Source organism: Lactuca saligna, chromosome 5 (assembly GCF_052625555.1).
Source record: "Lactuca saligna cultivar CGN05327 chromosome 5, ASM5262555v1, whole genome shotgun sequence".
Taxonomy (NCBI): Eukaryota; Viridiplantae; Streptophyta; class Magnoliopsida; order Asterales; family Asteraceae; genus Lactuca; species Lactuca saligna.
Window position 1 is genome coordinate 231,786,674 of NC_136421.1, and position 11,155 is coordinate 231,797,828.

Below are 11,155 nucleotides of genomic sequence, written 5' to 3' on the forward strand. Positions count from 1 at the left end.
GACTAATGGGCATGTGGTTGGGTTGGAAACCCTAATTAGGGTTTAGAAAACCATAATTATGGATTTGATGGTTTGGATTTATCGCGACTTGTGTTTTGGGCCATTGGAATTGAATTATGAATTACACCTGATCACACTGTATGATTTACCTAGTAAAATGATGGACTTTATGGATTAAGTCCTTAATAGGGTAAGTAAAAACACTTAACCCTAATCATCATTTTATGTGAAGACCCTTATTTTTGTTTGGGCCTTGAATTGGGCTTTGGTTATTGGGCTATTGATGGGACATCCAAGAACAAGCATATGGATTAGAATATTTGGATGGGCTTTAGGGTAAGGCCCTTGTGAGGGGTTTGGGCCTAATTTGGAAAATTTGGCCATAGATGGGCCATAACTGGGCCTTGATGATTATGAGATGTTAGACCATTGGAATGCTAAATGTTTGGATTGGAATAAGTTGTTGGGCCTTAGGGTAAGACCACGTAGAGGTTTGGGCCCAATTTGGAAAATTAGGCCATATGTTGTGCTTTGGGTCATTATTTGACTTTTGGGCCTTTGGATTGGGCCTTGGGCTTGAATTAAGCTAAGTTAGGGGTAAAGTAGTATTTTACCTCGAGCATGGACTTATGGTTATGTATTGGAACCCAATTATTAATTGGATGTTATTTTGATATTGACAATTCAGGAATCTGTCATCCAACAGCTAGACTTTTTACTGTGGGACTTCACCAATGTGAGGCGAGTTACATTCCAGTAGGAGTGGGTCGAAGGCACCAATGCCAGCCCACGAGTATTGATTATAGTTGAGATCATTGTCTTTGTGATAATTTTCTGCTATGCCACACTCTGTTATGCTTTATGTGCTAGTATGTTATGTTATTATGTGGTAGTGGTAGGGGTGCAATAGTCTCCGGTTACCGGTTGAAAGAGACCGAAAGGGAGGCTAACACCCAGATATGCTAGGCCGTATATGATTTATATGTATATGCTATGATATTATATGGTAGTGGTAGGGGTGAAATAGTTCACGGTTACCGGTTGAAAGAGGTCGAAGGGGAGGCCAGCACCCAGATATGTTAGGTCGTATATGATTTATATGTATGCACTACGGTATTATGTGGTAGTGGTAGGGGTGAAATGGTCCTTGATTACCTGTTTAAAGAGACTAAAGGGGAGGCCAACACCCAGATATGCTAGGCAGTTACCGGTTGAAAGAGACCGGAGAGGAGGCCAACACCCAGATATGCTAGCCGTTATGTGATTATATGTTATGTGGTATTATGGGGGAACTCACTAAGCTTTGTGCTTACAATTTTCAGTTTTGGTTTCAAGTACTTCGAAGGGAAGGAGTCAGCATGTCCGCAACACATCTCACCACTATTTCCGCACTATGATGTTTTTGGGATTTGTACTTTGACATTATTATGACTTGTTTTGAGGCATATGAATTACGGGTTTTTATGATATGGGATAACTCAATGATGTTTTTAATAATCTGTTTTTGGAATTATTAAATTAAAAATGAAATTTTTGGTCTTGGATTTTGGGATGTTACAAGTTGGTATCAGAGCCTTGGTTTGAGGGATTTGGACACACCTTCGGGGGTGTCTAGACTCAAATTGAGGGTTTGAAACATATTTAAAAGAAAATTATTTTTCTAAAATTAAAATAAAGTGTTTTGATAAAGAACAAGGAGTGTGATGCGTGCAATCAACCGAGCTTAGGTCAGTTTTCCCCAAGATACCCATACATGTTATGTTATGTTATGTTATGTTATGTTGTGTCATGTTATGATATGAATTAAGAATATGTGAACTGCATGCTACATTAGGGCTAAGGATCTAGGAAGGATGCCTTATATGCCTATTGTATGTGCTTGTAGATCTATATGATAGTACCGATCAGTCAGTGATAGGATAGCCTGTTTAGGTTATGCTTGATTGTATGAGCCTTAGAACTGCATGGTATTATAGATTGCTGATAAGTGGATAGAATGGCTTGATTGGAGTTTGTTGTTTAGTTTTACCATTATCCGAATGTTGCTTGCTTTGTGTTTTGTGGGGATCTTAGTAATGTGAGTTAGCTATAAACTGAATATGCTAACATGTGGCACATGCTGGATAATCTTAGAGTGATGGACTTAACCCTATTGCGCAACTCTCATCTAAGTATAACCGTTCTAGGGATGAGTCTTTTACTTGAAGGATTATTTGATCCCTGCTACATGTGGCGATATTCATGAGGTATCTATTTGACATTACTGAGAATCATTCAACAACTGAGGACTGGGTGGGTTCAGGAACCTAGGAAAGCCTAGGAAATGCTACAGTGGGTTAGTAATGAGGTTTAGTTAGACAAGGGAACATCAGTTTGAGGAAGTAACTCAGAGGATTCGGGAGGATTGTTGAGGAAAGTATGGATAGGTGTGGAAGGTAGTATTAGCCCCATGTTACTGAAAGAACATGATCCATACTCGAATCGGTGAGAGTCTTGGAGAATCTGAGAAGCTTCAGGGAGGAGAATCCTTGTACGTATTTTAATCATCTATTTGTGGTTTTTAAGTCTGGAGATGAGCACGTAGAGAGGTGGTTCTGATTCAAGTTTGGGTTCTGGTTCAAGGGCAAGTACCGAGCCAATTAGTAAGCAGTTACAGGAGTTCATCTCGTCGGAGATTACCTGTGGTATTGTGGAGCAGATCCCTATGATCTTTGGTTCAGTCAAGGAGGGGATTTTGGAGCTATTGGATAGTCGCCTCGGGGCCTTTCACGCTGAGATCGCTATGAGACAATTGGGGGCTCATATGGAGCCTTTTGATTATGGATCCCCGAGATCCTTCAATAATGAGGACCCTGTTGTTAACTCTTGTCATTTGCGACCGGAGGTGAGTTATGCACCTTGTCTTCAGGAGAGTCTACCACATGATTGGATCCATGTGGAGGTCTTGCGAGCCCTACGAGAGGAGTTACCCGACATCATTGGGTGTGTTACTGATAGAGTGGTCTCCAGACTCGAGGGGCGGGCCTCAGTTATACAGGCGGATAAAAGAGTGGTCGAGGTAATGTGGGAGCAAGAGATTAGTTTAGATATACAGTTTGGGAAGGGGAAGCAGACTTCTAGTCACGCTCAACAATCTGAGCATTGGACGCTGCCATAGTTGGTACCAGAGACCTAAGGGGTCGTGGTAGTTACACAAAGGAAGAAAGGTCACGGGAGGATGTACGTAGCGGGTTTAGGTGCGGCAGGTGCAGATGGAAGGGTCACAATCACCAAGGATGCACATTGGAGGTAGAGTTGTGCCATCGTTGTCATCAGCCTGATCATATCAGGGCGAATTGCCCCCGCTTAGTGGTTGGGGCAGCTCATGTTTCATCGTAGATACTTCGATAGGAAGGGAGATCTAGGGTTTCTACAGTCGATATTACGGGTATGTTATACTTTGCTTTCCTCATAGTTTCTATCATTCCTTTGGTTGTTGAAATTTTGCAACATTTTGGGTAAACACATATTCGACTCATTTATTTGCTCATGTTTGGGTTATGTCTTCAATTATTATCATATGCCATTTGCATACCATGAATTGTAGTGGTTAGTGTAAGGTCGTTTCCCTTTTCTTGGTTTAGGGTGTTCAGTGTTCTCTCGGTTCATAGTACAGATCAGTCAGGGGTATTGTGGGAATGTCTATGGTCAGTGTCAGCAGGATGGTTATTCAACATCGTCGGGACTCAATGGCTAGTAGTTGATCTTGGAGTGACTGTTGGAAGCACTAAGGGAAGTGGCTCGTTACTGAGGTATAGGTTGGAGCATCTGTCATTGAGATTTAATATTTGAGTGCGGTATCATTTCAAGCATCAACGGTTGTCGGTTACGTTGGGATTCAGAAAGTGTCATTGGTATTTTGAAGTTGTGTGGTCTTTTGGGGGTTTAGCCAGTGATGGAGCACTAGCATTAGAAAGCGTTGGTTACCATCGTGTCAACTGTTAGAAAGCAAAAGGGGATTGCGAATCCTTTAATTCTTATGTGCCATGAAGACTTAGTCAAATCTATGTGGGGGAGAATCGACCGGGTACTCAGGAGCAGAAATAGGTATGAAACTAGGATGAGTTTCGCATCCCGGTCAGGGAGGAAGGCGATCATCGAGGTTGAGGATTGTGAGTTGGGAGTTCAGAAAACATTCCAAAATTTGGTTTATGATTTTCCTTGGCATCAGATAGCTGGTTTGGGGACCATGTTAAAGCTCCATTTAGGACTCACATTTAGTTGAATGTTAGGTCGATTGCGTGTTCGACCCGGTATGGAAAGTGTTTTAAGACTGCGGGGGTAGCCGTAGCATTCACAAGCGGTCAGATATTATGGACAATGTTGTAAGAGTGTGGGGGTAGCCATAGCATTCACAGACTGTTAGATAGTGTGGGAAGTGTTGTAAGACTGCAGGGGTAGCCATAGCATTCACTAGCAGTCAGGTAGTGTGGGAAGTGATGTGAGACCGTGGGATAACCCATAGCATTCATGGATTCTTTCAGATGATTAGGTGAAGGTGGGCCAATTCATAAGATTATGGGTAGACCACAACATGATTGGAATCAGGAAACAGTAGATCCTTGGAGATCAGGCGTGATGTAAGAGTATAGTGGTTCTAGTAGCATTCAGTTTTCGTATTAGATTTAATGGTGACAGGTAGTCGAACTTTTATGATTAGGTAGATCAGAAGGAATAATGGAGCCATGAGTGGAAATAAGGTTGGGGAAGATTTCGATAGCCAAAGTTCTCCTCGAAAGTTACATGGGGAGACTGTGAGGTTACTCTTGGCTTAGCAACTGGTCCGGACTTCAATATTCTAGATAAGCTGGGACCAAGGAGGTCTCAGTGGATTTTAGAAGCAACCAGGAGATAGCCTACTGTTTCAAAAATTTCCCGTGTTAGGATAATAGTATTGAAATGAGGATTTGTGTGTGTGGAGTAGCTTGAAGTGCTAAATCACTTGCAGTTTGGATTAAATAATTCTATAGTAGATGATTTCACCATGTTGTGCAGCTCTCATCCGAGTCTAACTGTTGTAGGGATGGATCTTCTTCTTGACGGATCATTTGAGCCTTGGCCAAGTATAAGTGATCTACAGGGATCATTAGGTCTATGATTCTGTTTTCTAGTGGGAAACTCCAGTTATCAGAAGTTGAATAGTTAGTTGAGAGATAAGTGGATCATATTCAACAATACAAATTCAGTATGGGCAGTCTGTTAGGGAGTCAGACCATCTCGAAACTACAGATTTCAGACGGAATAGGTGTAATCATGTTGCAAGGAATTCATTCATCTTTGGTTTTTAGAACCCTGCGAGGGATGGTTCTGGTTGCCTTGGAAAGGCTAGGGTATGCTTGTGGTTGCGGCCATGTTGCTCAAGTTGTATGGTGTGTCAGGAATAACAAGGAGTGATTTCGAGGACGAAATCTAATTTAAGTGGGGGAGAGTTGTAACATCTCGTTTATTAAATAAATAAATAGATAAAAATTAATGAACGAATAGTAGCCTAAAAATCCATAATATTTAGTGGCGTGTTGGTTTCGGAGAGCCAAATGTTATAATTTGGATTATTCAGGGGTTAAAGTGTAATTTCGGGATTTATTTTGTAAAGATTTTCAGAATTTTGGGAGTGTTTGGTAAATACTGGACCTAAATTTAAGGATTTTGGAGGCTAAGTGGCTGAATGGTAATATATAGACTTTAGTTGAAAATAATTTGTAGAGGAGGGGTTGTTTGGTAAATTTTGGGCTTGTTATGAAAGGTATTTTAAAGGCTAGGGCTAAAAGGGTAAATTATGGACATAATTTGAAACAAAAAGGAGAAGGAGGGAATGATACTTCCAGTATGGAATGAAGTTTCATGGGGTCGGGGTATATAACCCGTCACCCTCGTCCAAGCCTAACCCTAATAGTTAAACAACCACCACCCACCTTATACCTCCCTTCACCGCAAGCCGCCACCTTCTCTCCTACAATTTCTGGTGCCACACCACTACTACTGTTGAGGACACCAACCAAAGCCACCACTGCGGCTATCCCTACCGAAGAAGCGAACCCGTGGAGGAGCCACCGCAATCAGTTGAAGACGCACCACCGTCCCACTGTTGCATTGTTACCGCCATCTCCATTCTTTCGGCTACATTTCTTTCTGGAAAGATCGGGTGGATACCGTGAGCATCCGCTGCCACCATCTTTCTTCTCTACTTTCCGTTAGCCGCTGCCATTAGCCACCTATGTCGTTGCTAGTGCTACTCGTGCCGTCACCGTGCACCACCAGGTGGGTGGTTGTGTTCAGATTTCTGAGAAAGGGCATGTGGATGTGTGATTCTGCTACTAATGCACATGTTGTGTGTTTTGCTTGATCAGATTTCATGAGAAAAGCAACTACCACCACCATGAGGTGGTGGCTAGCACCTCCGACCACTGCCTACCATCACCAAGATGGATGTGTGTGTGTATTATATTATGTGTGTATTTCTTTTTGATAATATGTTGTATATACATTATTTGGACGGAAAACCCGAAGAAAACCCCCTACCACCACCGTGTGGTGGTGGCTACCGCCACCAGTCGTTGTGTTGGGTGGTGGTGTGAATTGCATGCTATTGGATTACTTTTGGTATGCTTGGACATGATTGGACTAGAATCATAACCACCATTGTGAGGTGGTGGCCGCCGCCGTTGACCACCACTACCCGAGGTGGTATTGGGTAGTGCCCGACTTATTTAACTCTAGTTGACCTAACGAAGCCCTAATTGACCTAGAAACCTAATCATTTGACTAATGGGCACGCAGTTGGGTTGGAAACCCTAATTAGGGTTTAGAAAACCCTAATTGTGGATTTGATGGTTTGGAATTATCACGACCCGCTTTTTGGGTCGTTCGAATTGATTATGAATTACACCTGATCACACCGTATGATTTACCTAGTAGAATGATGAACTTAATGGATTAAGTCCTTAATGGGTTAAGTAAGAACACTTAACCCTAATCGTCATTTTATGTGAAAACCCTAATTTTGCTTGGCCCTTGATTTGAGCCTTTCAATTGGGCTTTGGTGATTGGGCTATTGATTGGACATCTAAGAATAAGCATATGGACTAGAATATTTGGATAGGCTTTAGGGTAAGTCCCATGTGAGGGGTTTGGGTCCAATTTGGAAAATTGGGCCATAGATGGGCTACAATTGGGCCTTGATGATTATATGTTGGACCATTGGAATGCTAAATGTTTGGACTAGAATAAATGATTGGGCCTTAGGGTAAGACCATGTAGAGGTTTGGGTACAATTTGGAATCTTGGGCCATATGTTGGGCTTTGGGTCATTGTTTGACTTTTAGGCCTTTGGATTGGGCCTTGGGCTTGGATAAAGATAAGTTGGGGGTAAAGTAGTATTTTACCCCAAGCATGGACTTATGCTTATGAGTTGGAACCTAATTATTAATTGGGTGTTATTTTGATGTTGATAGTTCGGGAATCTGTCATCCAGCAGCTAAAGTTTTATCCGTGGGACTTCAACAGTGTAAGGTGAGTTACCTTCCAATAGGAGTGGGTTGAAGGCATCAATTCCGACCCACTAGTATTGATTATAGTTGAGATGATTGTCGTTGTGATAATTTTCTGCTATGCCACTCTCTGTTATGCTTTATGTGTTAGTATGTTATGTTATTATGTGGTAGTGGTAGGGGTGGAATAGTCCCCGGTTACCAGTTGAAAGAGACCGAAGGGGAGGCCAACACCCATATATGCTAGGTCGTATATGATTTATATGTATATGCTACAATATTATATGGTAGTGGTAGGGGTGAAATAGTCCACGGTTACCGGTTGAAAGATACCGAAGGGGAGGCCAGCACCCATATATGCTAGGCAGTTACCAGTAGAAAAAGACCGAGGGGGGGCAGCACCCAGATATGTTAGGCAATTACCGGTTGAAAGAGACCAAAGGGAAGGCCAACACCTAGATATGTTAGGCGTTATGTGATAATATGGTATGTGGTATAATGGGGGAACTCACTAAGCTTTGTGCTTACGGTTTTCTGTTTTGGTTTCAGGTACTTCTTCGAAGGGAAAGGAGTCGGCGTGACTACAACGCATCACACATCTGTTTTCCGCATTATGATGTTCTTGGGATTTGTACTCTGACATTATTACGACATGTTTTGAGGCATATGACTTATGGGTTTTTATGATATTAGATAACTCAATGATGTTTTTAATAATCTGTTTTATCAATTATTAAATTAAAAATGAATTTTGTTGTCTTGGACTTTGGGATGTTCTAGAGGCTCATGTATTACATGGGTTAATTCAAAAAAAATTATATATAAATGTCAAAATATTTGAGAATTTTGATTTTATAAGAAAATAAGAAAAATAATGAATTATTATAATAAAAACGCTTTTTATCTTTTAAATTTAAATAAAAAAACTAATAAACTTTAATTTTGAGGATTTTGAAATTAAAATGTAAGCTCATTAATAAAATTGATATCCATTTATTACTACATTTATTGCAATTATTATATTAAAATATTATGTGAAAATGAATAAAATAGAAAAACTAATAAAATGACATGTGAAAAAAAATCTAAATAACCAGAAAATGATATTTGGCAAAATGAATGAGAATGTGACAAGTACAAATTTTTTTTTCATTTATTAGAGAGTATGGATTTTTTTTTTCAAAAAACCCATTTTATTTTCTTTGTTTGTTGAAAAGTAGGTATATTTTTTATAGAAAAAAATTAATAAATATATCAAAATTCATACTTTTTGTTACTCTTTAAACATAGATTCATATTGATGTTAAAAAAATTCAATGTTTCAGTTCATATTCACATTGTGAACCTTCTCAGATTCACAGTGTGCATAATAGTAAGTCAGATTCACAATGTGAATCTGAACTGATCGAGCTTTTTCACATTGTGAATGTTAGAAATTTAAATATTTACAGTTTAGATTCATATTGTGAATCTACACTGATCGATGTTTTTTTAGTCGGTATTGATGTTTATTAATAGAGTACAAAAAATTAATAGTTTTGGTATAATTAGTTTTTTTTTTTTATAAAAATAAACTTAAATATTGAAAAACTAACAAAATGAAGTGGTTATTTTTCGAAAACAAAATTAGTTATTTATTTATCACCACGGATCTCTATGAAAAGAGGACGAAAAATCGAGAAAAACAGTATATTCGAGGATAAGATTATTTCTAAATATAGGCATTGCTCCTAGAGTGGCTAGTGATATAACTTAAGAGGTTAACCTAGCATTTGATAAGGGATAAGATTATTTCTAAATAAAGGCTTTGTTATAAAAGTGCACTTAGTTCTAAGTGTATTTAGATGAATGCCTATAATATGCAATGCCCGTACGCACACCGAAAAATTTGTTTTTCAAAAGTTCAAGCTGAAAATCGTTTTGAACATAATTCTACTATAACCATTTCCAGCCTCGCATTAACTTTCCTTAATTAAGCATAGTTGGCCAGGCTATACTTAATTAGATTCCAATAATGTGTACTCGAATTATTTATACCAGTAGTATGTTAAGTATAAAAAAAATTGAATTTTTTTTGCTATAGTTGTGGTTCTCAAAAGGAAAACCGGTATTCTCTTGTGACATCCCCAAAATCTCGGCCAGAAAAGACCGATTTCATTTATGCTTTTTAAAATAATTTTCAGAGTAAATCCTTTTAATTTTAAAAGAGATGCGGAATTTGTTCCCAAAAACAAAACATGATAAAATAGATATTTATCAAAACATTTCATAAAGAAATATGATTTCATTTCACAATCAAAAGTCGGGATGTCATGTTCCGATACAGATCATAAAGCCTACACGATAGCATTACAAGTCATTCAACAAATATATACATATACAGACTTGTAAACAAAACAACTTGATGTTCGCCCATCTTAAGCTCTTGCGCCACTTCCTGTAAAATAAATCAACTGAGTGGGTCAGGCTTGGGAGCCTGGTGAGCATATAGGGTTTTCAACCCACAATAATTATATTTAATTTCAACAATCAACAATAAACCCGATTACCCATTCCCGTTATCCTCACCTTACGTTCCTAAAAATAACGTCTATTATAAGGAACCTATTTCAGGATTTTTCATCGGGACGGACATCACTGCAGAGGGGCTTCCTCAACAATAAGTGTCCTAAAGGCAACCATGTGGGGGATAGAGTACACCGGTGAACACGTCGTTCACAACACCTACAGGTAATGAGCCTGCTAGTGTTCCACAGGACAGTCTAGAATAGTCCGTGGTCGTCATCCATACTCTGCTGAATGACTAGAATAACACCAATAACACCGAGGCCTCTCATCTGTTTATTACACACCAATTATCTACCCATGTTCTACCCAACATATTAGTAGATAAAAATGTACGTTTTTATACATAGTTTAAAAACCTGTATAACATGCTTTAAGCAATACATATTCCACATAACAGATGAGGCATACACACATAACACGTATTTCATAGAGAATACATCATATCTATAAGATAGATCAGAGTGAATATACACTCACACGTATAACAACCAAATATATACACCTAACACGTATTTTATATGAAATACTTCATAATATTGCGTTGGAATGAAAATAACTACACACTCACTTGATCAAAAGATGATCGGGCAGCACTACGGCTTGCAGAAGAGGTGTTTCTCCGTAGATCTGGAAGATCTTCACAAAACCGGGCTCCTTGCGGGCAGCGTTTCGGCTCGGGAATAACGCTCTTCGGGATCCTTGGGGATTCGGATCTTACTTCGGGGCTCGGGAATGATACCGGGGCTTTGGGGCATAAACGGCACGCAAAACGAGGCAAAACTTAGAGAGAGGGAAGAGTTTGAACAAGAGAAAATGGCTGAATTCGAGTTCTATTTATAGGCTGCTGGGTCTGGGATTACGCGGGGCGTACTCAAATTACGCGGGGCGTACTCGGGTTACGCGGGGCGTACTTTGACGTCACTGCGTGCGTCGACTGGTGGCACTCGAGTATTGGTCAGACAAGTTGCATCCGACTGAGTACGCGGGGCGTACTCAAATTACGCGGGGCGTAATTGACTTGTCAAACTTCTAAATTGCGTAACTTTCGCATACGAGCTCCG